The sequence below is a fragment of the Xyrauchen texanus genome, chromosome 6 (assembly GCF_025860055.1).
Source record: "Xyrauchen texanus isolate HMW12.3.18 chromosome 6, RBS_HiC_50CHRs, whole genome shotgun sequence".
Taxonomy (NCBI): Eukaryota; Metazoa; Chordata; class Actinopteri; order Cypriniformes; family Catostomidae; genus Xyrauchen; species Xyrauchen texanus.
The window spans coordinates 3,220,872-3,237,324 of NC_068281.1; the positions used below are offsets into that span (position 1 = coordinate 3,220,872).

At 39.0% G+C, this 16,453-nt stretch overlaps 1 long non-coding RNA gene and 1 pseudogene across 1 annotated transcript; one reads left to right on the forward strand and one right to left on the reverse strand.

The window, feature by feature from the left end:
• The first annotated feature begins 7,068 nt into the window (after positions 1-7,068).
• Positions 7,069-16,453, forward strand: part of LOC127644513 (piezo-type mechanosensitive ion channel component 2-like) — a 125,002-nt pseudogene continuing 115,617 nt past the window's right edge.
• Positions 10,339-11,564, reverse strand: LOC127644542 (uncharacterized). Its single transcript, XR_007970671.1, has 3 exons — positions 11,105-11,564; positions 10,613-10,690; positions 10,339-10,462 (listed from the first exon to the last, which is right to left on the reverse strand). It is a non-coding gene; the product is annotated as an uncharacterized LOC127644542 (long non-coding RNA).

Consider the following 16,453-nt stretch of genomic DNA (forward strand, 5'->3'; position numbering starts at 1 on the left):
GGACAGCAAATTTACACTGTTATACAAGCTGTACACTCACTACTTTACATTGTAGCAAAGTGTCATTTCTTCAGTGTTGTCACATGAAAAAATCTAATCAAATATTTACAAAAATGTGAGGGGTGTACTCACTTTTGTGAGATACTATATATATATATTTTTTTTATTTATTTTTTTTTTATTATTATTTTAGAAGGTATTAAACTGAGAGAAGGCAAGGTCAATCAACATAATTTCCGGCATGAGGTGTGGTCACATATTTACCTTTGCACGGTGTAATCTGTAATGCAAGGCATGGGCAGATGTTGAGTGTCTGTGAAACCAGCAAAAAACACATGTCTACCTTGCCTGTAATGTGATATCTTTGTTCATTGTGAAAATTAAATGTGGTTGTGAATCTCTGCCCACACAGAGGTCACTGCAAAGGTAATATTGGTCAAAATGCTGCAAATTGGCCTGTCAAAGTTGAACTGGAACTCCGAGTGAAATCCGCAATGGGGAATTCTTTGCTACTGGATTCCCATTGAGATGATGTCTGTATTTCGTCCAAGGAATTTTGATGTGTGAAGGAAATTTGACCGCGCCCAATGTTGATTACCACAAAAATTACTTTCTTAAAAAAACAGCAAAAATCAAGGTAATAATGAGGTACTTACTGTACAATGGAAGTGAATGGGGCCAAACGGAAAACTTAAAAATACTCACTGTTTCAAAAGTATAGCCATAAGACGTCAAATGCTTGTTAACATGATTTTAATGTGATAAAATCATTTATTAACCATTTCTAAAGTTATATCCAATTTTACAACTTTGTTGCCATGACGACATACCACTGTGATCCCTATAATCCCGGTAATTTAGTAGTTTGCTGCAAATACTACGATTTAAACTTTACAGTTCAAATTATACACGATTTGTGACAGACTTAATGTAAGCACATTTATCAATTCAAAAGCTTTATATTTCCTTTATATTTGGCCCCATTCACTTCCATTGTAAGGGCCTTTGCTTAGTCAAAACTCCAAATTTTGCTTTATATATATATTTATATTTGAGTCATATATATATATATATATATATATTGTATAATCAATAGTATGCCACAAATGTTGTCGATTGAGCTTAATTTGTATTGAATCATACTTTAAGAATTATTCTAATAAGCAATGTAAGTTTATAGGATTTATCTTTTTTCATCATCTGCCATGCAAAAATTTTAATTGTAATTGTGACTCCTTGGGTAACAGCACACCTCTCCATAACAAGCCACATGATTTGAGTTATCACGTATTTCCGTAGAGTAGACATCAATGATGAAATGTAATACTTAGGGTTAGGGGGGTTTGATATGGGGTTTGAAAAATCCCTAACCCTAAGGACGAGCAATAGTAACATTAATGCATGCATTAGCAATCACCCCAAAAGGGTTACAGGGTATCTTAAAGGAACATCGAGGAATGTATGTGAGAAAGTCTCTAGAGAGTTCTGACCAGATCTCCTTTCACTGTATCAACACCAGTTTTACACAAACGCTTCTTCTTTTCAGCAAAGCGAAGGAACAGCAATCACGCCTAAGTGGTTCACAGCTCATCAATACCGCTCAAAAAGCAAGCCGTTGATTGATATCCGTTGTTTTTTACAATTTGAAAGGCAGAGCCTCTATGAGGAACAGGTGTCAGATATAATTCACCATCTATCCATAATTCATGAGAGAGGATGAGTTAAACTAAAACATCATTCTTTTCTCATCCGCACCCAGCCCACAACATGAGTGGAGATCGTGTTTATTATCCACCTACATTTCAATTATGCATAAAGATAAACGTGATTGATCACATGACTTTTCAAACATGGCTTTGATTGCCATGTAACAATAGCCTGGGTCCATCAAAAATGCATCTTAATTGATGTCTTGATCATAAAATGATGTCTGTTTGGTATCGACTGTAACAACATTTTCTATAGTCAAAGATATATATATATTAAAACTAAGTATTTGTGACTGGCAAAGCTCCACATGCATATCTTGTGTTTTACAGTGTCCATTAAGAACCATTATAAAATGTTAACAAATGAGGCCCTATCAAACCTGTCTTGAGTCCTAGATAAAATATAAGTGTAATTATATTTAGGCTCCTAGGTATAGCTAAATGTTTTAGTCTACACTGTTCATCACTGTTACTGTTGATATTTAGGGATTTTATGCAGACAATTCAAATGTCTCCTCAAATTGTGCGATGTATTGAGGATATAAACGCTCATGATCGAGGATTAGGTCACTGAACACATAGTAAAGAGCGGTAAGCAGCTGCTAATATACTCTGGCTGTTAATTGAAAGATTAGATGGGCGCGCTCCTCCCGAACTTACGTTGAGGAACTTCATATTGTCAGGACATTATTAATGTGCAAAATTACCATTACAGTTTTACAAAATGTTCAGAGCTTCTAAAAGGTGTCATAAATTGGATTTTCGTTGATGTCTACTTATAATGTCATTAAATGTAGTCTTAATTTAGGAATAATTGGTCATTTTTTGGGGCATGTGTTCTTGAAGACTTCCGTGTAAACGTCCACTGCTGTGATTGGGTAACAATCAAGTGGAATAAGTGTAAATGCCCCCGCCATTACGCGCATGTTGGGTTGTTTTGAAAGCTTCGGATGGTTAAAACAATGACAACCGGAGGAATTCATCCATACATGTTTGAGCCAGAGTCTGATCCCGAATTTGAAGAAAATGAACCACAAACACCACGGTATTTTTATTCACCAAAGTGGCATGTGCAGCAATGACATCTTTGCAGATCCTTGTTATTCTTACTGTCAGTTTGTCCAGATACTCAGGTGACCTTTCACCCCACACTTCTTGTAGCACTTGCCATAGATGTGTCTGTCTTGTCGGACACTTCTCACGCACCTCACAGTCTAACTGATCCCACAAAAGCTCAATGGGGTTAAGATCCATAACACACTTTTCCAATTATCTGTTGTCCAATGTCTGTGTTTCTTTGCCCACTCGAAACTTTTCTTTTTGTTTTTCTGTTTCAAAAGTGGCTTGTTCTTTGCAATTCTTCCCATAAGTCCTCCTGAGTCTTCTCTTTACTGTTGTACATGAAACTGGTGTTGAGCGGGTAGAATTCAATGAAGCTGTCAGCGGAGGACATGTGAGGCCTCTATTTCTCAAACTAGAGACTCTGATGTACTTATCCTCTTGTTTAGTTGCACATCTGGTCATCCACATCTCTTTCTGTCCTTGTTAGAGACAGTTGTGCTTTGTCTTTGAAGACTGTAGTTACACCTTTGTGTGAAATCTTCATGCATTGTATAACCTTCATTCCTCAAAACAATGATTGACTGATGAGTTTCTAGAGAAGCTGTTTCTTTTTTGACATTTGTGACCTAAAATTGACCTTAACACATGCCAGTCCATTGCATACTGTGGCAACTGGAGTGGTGGTGTATTGGGCTAAAGCACATAACTGTTAATCAGAAGGTTGCTGGTTCAATCCCCACAGTCACCACCATTGTGTCCTTGAGCAAGGCACTTAACTCCAGGTTGCTCCGGGGGGATTGTCCCTGTAATAAGTGCACTGTAAGCCACTTTGGATAAAAGCATCTGCCAAATGCATAAACACAAATGTAAACTCAAAAACAAAGACAATGTTAAGCTTCATTTAATGAACCAAATAGCTTTCAACTGTGTTTGAGATAATGGCAAGTGAGGTTCTAGTACCAAATTAACAATTTAGCATGATTACTCAAGGATAAGTTGTTGGAGTGATGACTGCTGTCTAGATTTGATAAAAAATGATTTTTTTCAAATTGTGATGGTGCTGTTTTACATCAGTAATGTCCTGACTGTACTTTGTGATCAGTTGAATGCCACTTTGGTGAATTAAAGTACCAATTTCCTTCCTCATCCAGGAAGTCACAAAAAAGTCAAGGACAACATCCAAGGAACTGCAGGCCCCTCTCACATCAATAAAGGTCACTGTTCATGACTCCACTATCAGAAAGACACTGGAATAAAAATGCCATCCATAGAAGACTGGCGAGTTGAAACCACTGCTAACCCAGAAGAATATTAAGGCTTGTCTGAATTTTGCCAAAACACACCTTGATGATCTGTGGACTGATGAGTCTAAAGAGTAACTGTTTGGAAGACAGGGGTCCCATTACATCTGGTGTAAATTAAGCACATAATTCCACAAAAAGAACATCATACCCACGGTCAAGCATGGAGGTGGAAGTGTGATGTGTGAGGAAGATTTGCTGCTTCAGGGCGACTTGCAATAATTGAGGTAAACATGAATTCTGCTCTCTACCATAAAATCCTAAAGGAGAACGTCCGGTCATCAGTCCGTGAGTTGAACCTCAAGCACAACTGGATTATGCATCAAGACAATGATCCAAAGCATAGGAGTAAGTCCACCCCTGAATGGCTCAAATGAAGCAAAATTAAAGTTTTGGAGTGGCCTAGTCAAAGTCCTGACTTGAACCCGATTGAGATGCTGTGGCATGTGGTTCATGCTCGAAAACCCTCCAGTGTGGCTGAACTAAAGCAGTTCTGCAAAGAAGAGTGGCCAAAAAAATCCACCACAGCGTTGTGAAAGACTGATCTCCAGTTATCTGATGTGTTTTGTTGCAGGTGTTGCCGCTAAAGGTGGCACAACCAGCTATTAAGTTTAAGGGGGCAGTTAGTTTTTCACATGGTTGATATAGGTGTTGGATAACTTTTTTGCTTCAATAAAAACAAAAAACTACAAAATATATATTTTAAAACTGTATTTTGTGTTTACTCAGGTTGCCTTAGTTTTATGTTATATCTCTGTGGCGTGGGGACGTGGTCATGTGTCGGTCTGCGGGAGAGAGAGAGAGAGAGCGGTAACGCGTGTCACCTGGTTCACCACTCTCTCTCTCTCTCTCTCTCTCTCTCTCTCTCTCTCTCTCTCCCGCAGACTAACACATGACCACGTCCCCACACCACAATCTTGTTTGAAGATCTAAAACAATTTAATATGAAAAGTACACAAATATATATATGTATATTCTATGTATTTTTTAAAAAATGTAATTAAAAATGTTTCTCTTCAGGTTTATAAATCTTAACATTATTCCAGCCGTAAGAAATATGCACGGCAGTAAATATAGCCCAGATAATATTTAATCATTTATTTTGGCTTTAGTACAGTGAAAATATAAAAAGCCAATTTAAAAATGTTCAAAAATGATCAGTATCAAATATCATGTTTCCTACTTTTTCACACAAGGGATCTTCAAATTTGGGGATCTCATCCTTGGCATCAAAAAGTTTCTACCCCTGCTGTAAGCGATTTCCGCTGCTTAGGAATGGAAGTTGGTTCTACCATTTTGCCATCTTCCCCATCTCTGAATAAACCCTTCAGAGTTTTCATTTCCATTCTCGTAAAATTTTCTTCTCCTCTTCAATTATAGATATTAGTGCGATTTCTCACTAAGGCCAGATATTTCGGTGATAGGCCTATCTGTCAGGTAATAGGGACAATTTCTATCCATTCATCCATCCATCTTCAACCGCTTATCCGAAGGCGGGTCGCGAGGGCAGCTGCTCCAGCAGGGGGCCCCAAACTTCCCTATCCTGTACCACATTAACCAGCTCTGACTGGGGACCCCGAGGCATTCCCAGGCCAGTTTGGAGATGTAATCTCTCCACCTAATCCTGGGTCTTCCCAGAGGCCTCCTCCCAGCTGGACGAGCCTGAAAGACCTCCCTAGGAAGGCGCCCAGGTGGCATCCTTACCAGATGCCCAAACCACCTCAACTGGCTCCTTTCGATGCAAAGGAGCAGCGGCTCTACTCCGAGCTCCTCACGGATGACTGAGCTCCTCACCCTATCTCTAAGGGAGAAGCCCGCCACCCTTCTGAGGAAGCCCATTTCGGCCGCTTGTACTCACGACCTAGTTCTTTCGGTCATGACCCAGCCTTCATGACCATAGGTGAGGGTAGGAAAAAAACTGACCGGTAGATCAAGGGCTTTGCCTTCCGGCTCAGCTCTCTTTTCGTGACAACGTTGCAATAGAGCGAGTGCAATACCGCCCCCGCTGCCCCGATTTTACAGCCAACCTCCCGCTCCATTGTCCCCTCGCTCGTGAACAAGACCCAAGGTACTTGAACTCCTTCACTTGGGGCAATACCTCCTTCCCTACCCGGAGTACACACTCCATCGGTTTCCTGCTGAGAACCATGGCCTCAGATTTAGAGGTGCTAATCCTAAGTATATGGGATCCTCAATAGGGACAATTTATGCATGTTAATCCAAAAACGGTCAACTTTAAGCACATTTAGAGTAAAGTGGTCTTTGGGACAGATGGAACTCTTTCACTCTCATTGTTTATTCTTGCCCGAAATAGCCCTAACAGTTACCTAAAAAAAAAAAGAGGAAGAAGAATATTCCATAATAAAAGATAGGATGTCAATTGAATAAATGGACAGCCAGCTAAAAATAGTGCATCGCTCATGTGATAACATCTTTTCTAGAGGCCCCGTTGTTGTTGAGTTCCTTGTTAAACAGCAGTCAAATGGAGCGTCCCTCAGGAGCCACAGGACCCTCCTCCCGCTGTCTCTCATTGGGTACGGGAATCTATGTGGTTTCAGCGCTGTGTGGAGTTTGTGGTTGTGAGAAGTCATCTATTCCAGCTTGTACACGAGCGCTTAAAAGTGAAGCTGGGCCAGCTTAGTTGCTCATACAAAACTGTTAGTGTGACTTTAATTCAGCTTTTATTTCCTTTGGATACACGCGGTGTCTCGGACGCATCCAGTGCGCGCTGGCGCCGACGGTGAGCTCGTTTGCCGCTTTGCGCTCCGGGCGCGCAGGAGAAAGACTTTGCGCATTAAACAAGACACTGTGAGTTAGATTATACACTTTCACCCGCTAAAGATAGACATAAAGCACTTTTACGCATTGTTGCCCGCGGACAGAGGGTGAAATGGAACTTTAAACGTAATTTCCACTGGGACGCATGTAGTGTCCGGGATAACGGTACGCGTGTGCGGTGAACTTTAAGGGAGCTCGAATGATGCCGTGGTGTGTCCTTTAAATTTGAGAGCTCAAGTGGAGCAATGGCTTCGGAGATTGTGTGTGGATTGATCTTCAGAGTGTCACTGCCAGTGTGTCTGGCGGCAGGTAAATACATTTCACCTTTACCAAACTAGTAAATCTAAAGAATGTGCTGCGTTAGTATTTGGGAAGCGTCTCCATTGTGCAGCAGGTGCAAGTTATGTAACAACTGATTTGTGAAATGTTTAATATGAAGTAGAACAAGTCAGTTGGATCAAATGATGTGTCATATTATCAAAAGAAGACAGAAGTTCATAAAGGTGAGGACATAGCACAGTAACAGAACCATAATCAGCATCTCAATGTACAGTAGGAGACCTTGTTGTAATATACATGCAATTCCAAAAATGTATTTACAAATAATATTTAAGTAAACTCAGATAACAGACAATCAGATTTTATTAATAGTTTACATTTGGGTAGAAATCGTGCTTTAGAGTGTTAAAATAATATACTACTATACATAATCATTTATAATATAATAATAAAGTACATACAAAAAGTTGACCCAGATCTACTTCTTTGCCAGGGAGACCGGGGTTAGTTGTCACACCTTTTCCTCCAGAGAATTGTTATTTCTCAGGGTTGGTTTATTTCTGAAAGTCAATTTCAGAATTCCTATACCTGTTTTGGGTGTATAATTGTAGCCTAAGTACCTACTGTGTACCTTCTAAAGTACAAAAATATGTTTTGTTCCCCTCTGAACAAAAATGTATCTCCACAGTAATTTTGTTTCTCCTTAAGAGTACAAATATGTACCCAAAACAAGGTGACACAGTGACAGCTGTTGGATCTTAAAATGTACAGTGCAGTACCTTTTTTTTCCGAGAGTGTAATGGGGTAAGTTGTCACAATAGGAACAGAATGTTTACTGACACTGATTTGTGAAGAATCCTTTTTTTAAAGCTTTAAAATACTATATAAAGTAAATCTTCCACAACATATCTGTGCACTATAGGCTATTTAATAGCTACTGTTACTAACGATACGATATGATGCATATCCTCACGATACGATATGATGCATATCCTCACGATACGATATGATGCATATCCTCACGATACGATATGATGCATAGCCTCACGCTACCCCAGATAGCAATAAGTCGGCGGTCCGCTGGCGGTGCGCCGGCGGCAGTAGAAGCGGCAGAATGGCGATATCGCAAACACGTTTGACGGCGGTCCACTGGCGGCAGCCGCTTTTTAAAAGCGGCAGCCGCCTTCCTACCGCCTTCGATACGCGGACGGCCCGCTGGCCAGCCGCCGCTCGGCGACGCCGAGGCAACGCTTTTGTTCGCAGCTGATTCTGTGTACGCTATATATATATATGTATATATATATATATATATTTATAGCATGCAGTTTATCAAGAATAATGATTGATCAAACCAGACAAATTTCCATTTGACGCTTTTAATTCCACTTTCAAAGTACAGTAACTGTCATTGAAACAAGATGTCAGATCACTGAAATATAAATAACAGAAAAATACAAACATTATATATACACACACACACAAAAAGAACATGCAGGTTTCCAATTTCTTTTTTTTTTAAAAACACTATTGTAACACTTACAATAATTGTTAATAATATAAAGAGGTCAGCTCTGGGATGAAAAGAATTACCAGTAAACACAAGCAATGAGGATATTTGGTACCAAAGAAAGTGCAGGATACCAAATAAATTGAGGTATAACATCATATTTACAAATCATTTCTAACAATAGGTTAAGTGGTAATAATTTAGAGTAAAGCTCTGGAGTAGAATATACCATTATAACTGCAATGCTGACCTGTGGCACAAGGATTTACAAGCTATATGTAACAATAGAATAACAGTTAAGCACTGTGATGGAATGAAAGTATAATTTTTGGTACTAGTTAATGTGCAATATCAAGTATCAGAGGTATGAAATAGGATTTACAAACTATAAGAGAATCGTTAAGCACTGACGGAATGAAATAAGCCAATACTAAAGTCACGGTAAGTAGAATATTTGATACCAGATAATGTGCAAATATCAAGTATTAGATGTATAATCTAGGATTTACAAGCTATATTTAAAAATAGAATAGTTAAGCACTGTAACAATGAAATAAGCAGCAAATTGTATATGAAATAATTGAGATCTTTGGTATCAAGGAATGTGCAGGATAACAGGTATAATATACATTTTGACATTCAACTTACACATGACAACAAGTGGGAATAAATATAATTAACAGCAGAAAATCTGGCTGTAGAGAACACAGCCAATCAGAATGTCTGGAGAGGTTGGGGACTGTGTGGCGTAGTGGGCTACGAATCACCGGTTTTCCCCGACCTCCAGAATGAGGCAGTGCAAATTAGCATATCTTCAGTGATTCCTCGTGCGCCTGTATAAAAGGACAAACCATCCCATATTCATCCAAGGAGCTGCCCTCAAAGCAGGGTCATGAGAGAAAAAAAAAAAGAGCAATTTCCACAGTGAACTGTGTGGATTGGGTGAGTGTAGTCTGACACTTTTAGCAGGCTTTTTTAGGGGTCTTGATGTTACTGACTGCAGGATAAAGAAAGGGTTCCAGTTGTCAGTGATGCTGGGGTGTCAGTAGTCAGCCTAGGTTTAAGGGGTCGGCTGTGGGTCCCTCTCAGCTGTGTGGCGCCTTTTTCCACCTTCATGTTCAGATGCTCCTTTCAGGTAACGTTAACCTGGATCGCCTCATCAGTGGCATCCTGTGTTGCCGGGTTCTTCCGGATGGCTCCTGTAGAAAATAAAGATCTGTCATTCCATTTGAATGGCATAAGGTCATACACATCTACTTAAATATAAAAAAATATCCAACTTACTTTGAACAATGGTCTTCAGGAACATGTCTCTAAAACATGCTTTATCCCCTACACCAGTCCAGGTTGTATTGATGGAAAGGTGATTAGAGAAGATACTCTGAAGCATTCGCCACACGGTTGTCTTTAGGTCCCTCCCACATTTGATTGCCAAAAACCGAAGCTGAAAATACAAAAAAAAACATGTTACAAATTACATTTCTCTGAAGCTTCTCATAAATTTAAAATGTGACAGGCTGTGGATTCAGACTATAGAATATGCAGTGTACAATCTTAATTTAACTTTTTAGATTACCCTATACCGTTATAAACGAAATCGGCACACTTACAAATCGTTGCTGGAGCTCTTTATCCTGCCTCAAACTGTTGTCAAGCAACGCCAAATCTTCCTGGGTGTCTAGGGGGGAGTAACAGATCCCTGTCAGGGATAACTCTCCAACAGACACATTGGCACTGAAACGTTGCAGCATAGCATTTTGTTGTCCATGCTACGCACAACATCGCCAAACTCCCAAGACGTTGCAGCATTAGGGTTTGATCTGCACCTACAGGGGTTCCCAGAATAAAAGAATAAAGTAGTCAGTCCTGGTCCTTCAACTACTAAACTATGACATTTATATCTAGGTCTACTACATGTACAGGTGGCCCCAGTGGGAATTAAACCAACAACCACAGGTGTTGTTTGCAGGTTGTACCTGATTGCCCAGTGCGAGCAAATGTCTTCAACATTGTCCCAACTTGCTTCACCTGCTCTTGAAGTGAGCCGCTGTCATCTGGGAAGTAACAATATATTGATTAGCAATACACTAAATATAATAGTAATATAATATAACCACAATTATCATACCAGTAACTTTCCCTGTAATTTCTATCCACAGTATGTTATGCATGGCATACAAACCCAGATAGTAAAAAATGTCCGCATGGCTTCGTTTTGCCGCCGTCCCCAAGCTGTCGGCTATAGGTGCGTCTCACTGGCAGGGATGAAGCGTTTGCCGCCGAATTCGTCACGCCCATTTGTTCATAATGAAGAACCCTTATGATAACATCAATTTCATTTTTTTTCTTTGAAGCAGAATATTTGTTTGTAAAAGGGGAGGAAAAAGAAAATGAAATATTGGTATACAGATTTTGGTTGATATATCATACTGTACAGTGAAATGTGCTATTGTTATATCCCTACTCACCTGAAGGACGGATAGATCAGGCAAATCTCCAGTCAGGCCTTTGTAGAGTGTGTGCTCCTGCATATCCACAGGTATTTTAATTCAAACATGCAACATATTGTAATAAATCTACAATATTCAGCCTTTACCTTACACCCTCGGTTGTTGCTCTACACTTTTATTATATTAAATACTTATTTATATAGCTTGCTCACTGTATAATCATGATAGCCTAATACTTATAACACAAGATTGCATCTTAAACGAATGACTGAGTTGAAAACTTGAATAAGAACGCATTTTACACAGAGGGGACCAGCTAGGGAAACTTACCTGCCTACAATAACTGTTTTCATTTGAGTTACATTAAACATGAATAACCTTAGCCGAGTCCCCAGGAACATCGGGCTATTAAAGTAACAAGCCTATAACTGCGGTCTTATTAATTCTAGCTTCACCATACTCTCAAACTGTGAGGTTTATCTGCTTTTACTTACATTGCTCTGTACATAATATACTGTTTTTTGTTCTTTATATAACAGATTGTATTAGATTTGCACTACGTGTGTGTATGTGGGTATGTATGAAGGTGAGTATGTACGTATATGTATAATTATTTATTTTGTGTTCTTTTTTGTTTTTAATTACCTATGTCTTGCTGCTGTTTTTTGGTATTGTTTGTATTGTTGTTGACTGGTAGCTCCTGTCACCTAGACAAATTCCTTGTATGTGTAAGCATACTTGGCAATAAAGCTGATTCTGATTCTGATTTTCTCATGGACCTGTAGCACAATGCCCTGACAGTGACTTCACCTGTGCCCTGATCTTTATTAGAAACTGAGAGGAGACCAAGTTAATATAATTGATATCACAATTATCACAAAAATTAACAAACAGTCTGCTTTAAAACTAAGAAAAAACAATATTCTATACTAACGTTACATTAAAAATGAACACGTGGCGAACTAGCTTAGCCGCTATCTGCCGGCACACCACATTAGATTAAAATACTTACCCTTGTAGTTGTGCAGATAACTCGATATGTAGAGTTTAAAGCCCTTGTCCCTCTTGCTTGTCGGAGCAGGGGACCAGGCATCAACAATGCGATGAACATCACTGACGCGTATTTTCGGAAGATTCTGGAGACATCGAGTAAAAAGACATTTTGGGCGACGCGCAAGTAAACCGGAAACAGATATGGCGACAGCGGAACTTCACAGTTCAGTCTTTGTAATGTGTTTTAGCAATACATTTTTAACATTTATAATGCGTTTAGATTTTTTTTATTGCCTTTACAGGGACTTTAACACTTTCTTAAACATTTGTACAGGTCATAATTGCAAAACCTGTAAACGGTAAAATAACAAAAAAAATCGAGGTTGGAAAAAATGTAGACATAAACGAAATTTCTAGCAACTGTGAAACCAGAGGATAATTTCGCTTTTTCATTGAGTTTATCCTTCACGTCAAAACAGGGATTTTCATGTTTATGATAGATATCACCATGGTTGCAAATTAATAAAAAATAATTAAAGTATACCCGATATTTTGGCCATGTTGCAGATGTCTTTCACTGTTCACTGATAGTCAGGCATTGGTGAAAAGTCTAACTTCATCAATTTATTCTGCTAAATTGTTCATACCCTGTATTAAATATCTATTTTAAAACCTAATCAGAATCAGAAAGATATTTATTGCCAAGTAAGTTTTACAAAAAGGAATTATTTTTGGTTTATTGCATGTCTCAATGTGCATCAATCAAAGAAATGTAAACAATTTTCACCTGTGCATAAATAATTCAATATATTTTACATATATTACTGTATAATCACTTCAGAGTTTCAAAGTAATTTAAATGTCATTTCCTAAACCTTACCTTATCATGGAATCAAGAGTCAAGCCTCCGTTATAAACCCTAATGGCTTTGGAGCAAAAAATAATAATAGCCAACATGGCTGGTCGATTTTGAGAGTCTAAGCTGTCCTTGTAGGCTATTTCAAAGCGGCTTGCCGCCGGCCGGCCGCGGGCGATTGCCGCGAGGCAACCGTCAGAGAAAATGAAGCGGGCGGCCCGCCGTCTGACCGCCGGCGGCATCTCGCAAGAAATGGGAGTGACGAATTCGGTGGCAAACGCTTCATCCCCGCCAGTGGGACGCACCTATAGCCGACAGCTTGGGGACGGCGGCAAAAAGAAGCCGTGCGGACATTTTTTGCTATCTGGGACAATATGATGCATGGCCTCACGCTACGTTATGATGCATATCCTCGTGATATGATATGATGCATATCCTCACGATACGATATGATGCCTATCCTCGCGATACGATATGATGTATATCCTCACGATTCAGTGTGATGTATATCCTCACGATTCAGTGTGATGCATATCCTCACGATACGATATGATGCATATCCTCATGATACGATATGATGCATATCCTCACGATACGATATGATGCATATCCTCACGATACGATATGATGTATATCCTCACGATTCAGTGTGATGTATATCCTCACGATTCAGTGTGATGCATATCCTCACGATACGGTATGATGCATATCCTCACGATACGATATGATGCATATCCTCACGATACGATATGATGCATATCCTCACGATACGATATGATGTATATCCTCACGATACGATATGATGCATATCCTCACGATATGATATGATGTATATCCTCACGATTCAGTGTGATGCATATCCTCACGATACGGTATGATGCATATCCTCACGATACGATATGATGCATATCCTCACGATACGATATGATGCATATCCTCACGATACGATATGATGTATATCCTCACGATACGATATGATGCATATCCTCAAGATATGATATGATGCATATCCTCAAGATATACAATATTATGTATATTCTCACGATACGATATGATGCATATCCTCACGATACGATATGATGCATATCCTCACGATACAGTATGATGCATATCCTCGCGATACGATATGATGCATATCCTCACGATACGATATGATGTATATCCTCACGATACGATGCATATCCTCATGATACGATATGATGCATATCCTCACGATACGATATGATGTATATCCTCACGATACGATGCATATCCTCACGATATGATATGATGCATATCCTCAAGATATACAATATTATGTATATTCTCACGATACGATATGATGCATATCCTCACGATACGATATGATGCATATCCTCACGATACAGTATGATGCATATCCTCACTACACGGTATGATGCATATCCTCGCGATATGATATGATGCATATCCTCACGATACGATATGATGCATATCCTCACGATACGTTATGATGCATATCCTCACGATACGATATGATGCATATCCTCACGATACGATATGATGTATATCCTCACGATACGGTATGATGCATAGCCTCACGCTACGATATGATGCATAGCCTCACGCTACAATATGATGCATGGCCTCACGCTACGTTATGATGCATATCCTCGCGATACGATATGATGCATATCCTCACGATACGATATGATGCATATCCTCGCGATACGATATGATACATATCCTCACGATACGATATGATGCATATCCTCACGATACGTATGATGCATATCCTCATGATACGATATGATGCATATCCTCACGATACGATATGATGTATATCCTCACGATTCAGTCTGATGCATATCCTCACGATACGTATGATGCATATCCTCATGATACGATATGATGCATATCCTCACGATACGATATGATGTATATCCTCACGATTAAGTGTGATGCATATCCTCACGATACGGTATGATGCATATCCTCATGATACGATATGATGCATATCCTCACGATACGGTATGATGCATATCCTCACGATACGATATGATGCATATCCTCACTTGAGGATATGATGCATATCCTCACTTGAGGATATGCAGTATATCCTCACAATATATAATATTATGTATATTCTCACGATACGATATGATGCATATCCTCACGATACGGTATGATGCATATCCTCACGATACGATGCATATCCTCACGATACGATATGATGCATATCCTCACGATACGATATGATGCATATCCTCACATTACGATATGAAGCATATCCTCACAATACGATATGATGCATATCCTCAAGATATACAATATTATGTATATTCTCACGATACAATATGATGCATATCCTCACGATACAGTATGATGCATATCCTCACTATACGGTATGATGCATATCCTCACTCTACGATATGATGCATATCCTCACGATACGATATGATGCATATCCTCACGATACGATATGATGTATATCCTCACGATACGATGCATATCCTCATGATACGATATGATGCATATCCTCACGATACGATATGATGCATATCCTCACGATACGATATGATGCATATCCTCACGATATGATGCATATCCTCAAGATATACAATATTATGTATATTCTCACGATACGATATGATGCATATCCTCACGATACGATATGATGCATATCCTCACGATACAGTATGATGCATATCCTCACTATACGGTATGATGCATATCCTCACGATACGATATGATGCATATCCTCACGATACGATATGATGCATATCCTCACGATATGGTATGATGCATATCCTCACGATACGATATGATGCATATCCTCACGATACAGTATGATGCATATCCTCACGATACGGTATGATGCATATAACGTATTAATATTTAATAATGTTCATTATTTTAATATTGTAAAAAATAAGTACATTAAATAAGTTTAAAATGTTTGTAGTGTCTAAAATTTTAGTATTGTCTATTAAATTAATGTCAGGTTTAATTAGTGAGATCAGGATCAATTATATTAGAAGGAACATTTAAAAAATATATGTCTCTTGTGCTTTGCTGCTTGAAAAATCAATTTTCCAATATCTGGCAGCTGTACTGCAAGCACTTAATGTTAATTTTGCCATCATGAAATACATTTATATGCAGGTACACGGTCTGTGTTTAAGGGTTTTTATTGGCTCTGTGGTTGCCCCCAATTGACCCATATTCACAGTTTCCCCTGATTTATGTACAGTATGAATAACACTTAGAAATTCACACATATATATATACTTTGCGGACACACCCACCCTTTCTCTCTCTGTAAGTAGGCTGCTGCCTATAGGTAGATAAGATCCACTCTATAAGATGGTAATGTATCTCTTGACAGCCTAAGTCCTTTAGTTTTTCCTCAAAAAGCAATTGCCGCACCGTGGAGCATCTCCATTAATCGGTGGAAAGTAGTTTTAACCGCATGAATTAGTAATGTGGCATCAAAGAGAGAATTGTCTGCCCATTATCGTAAACACACCTTTAATATTTGATGATTTAATTTTTTCTGT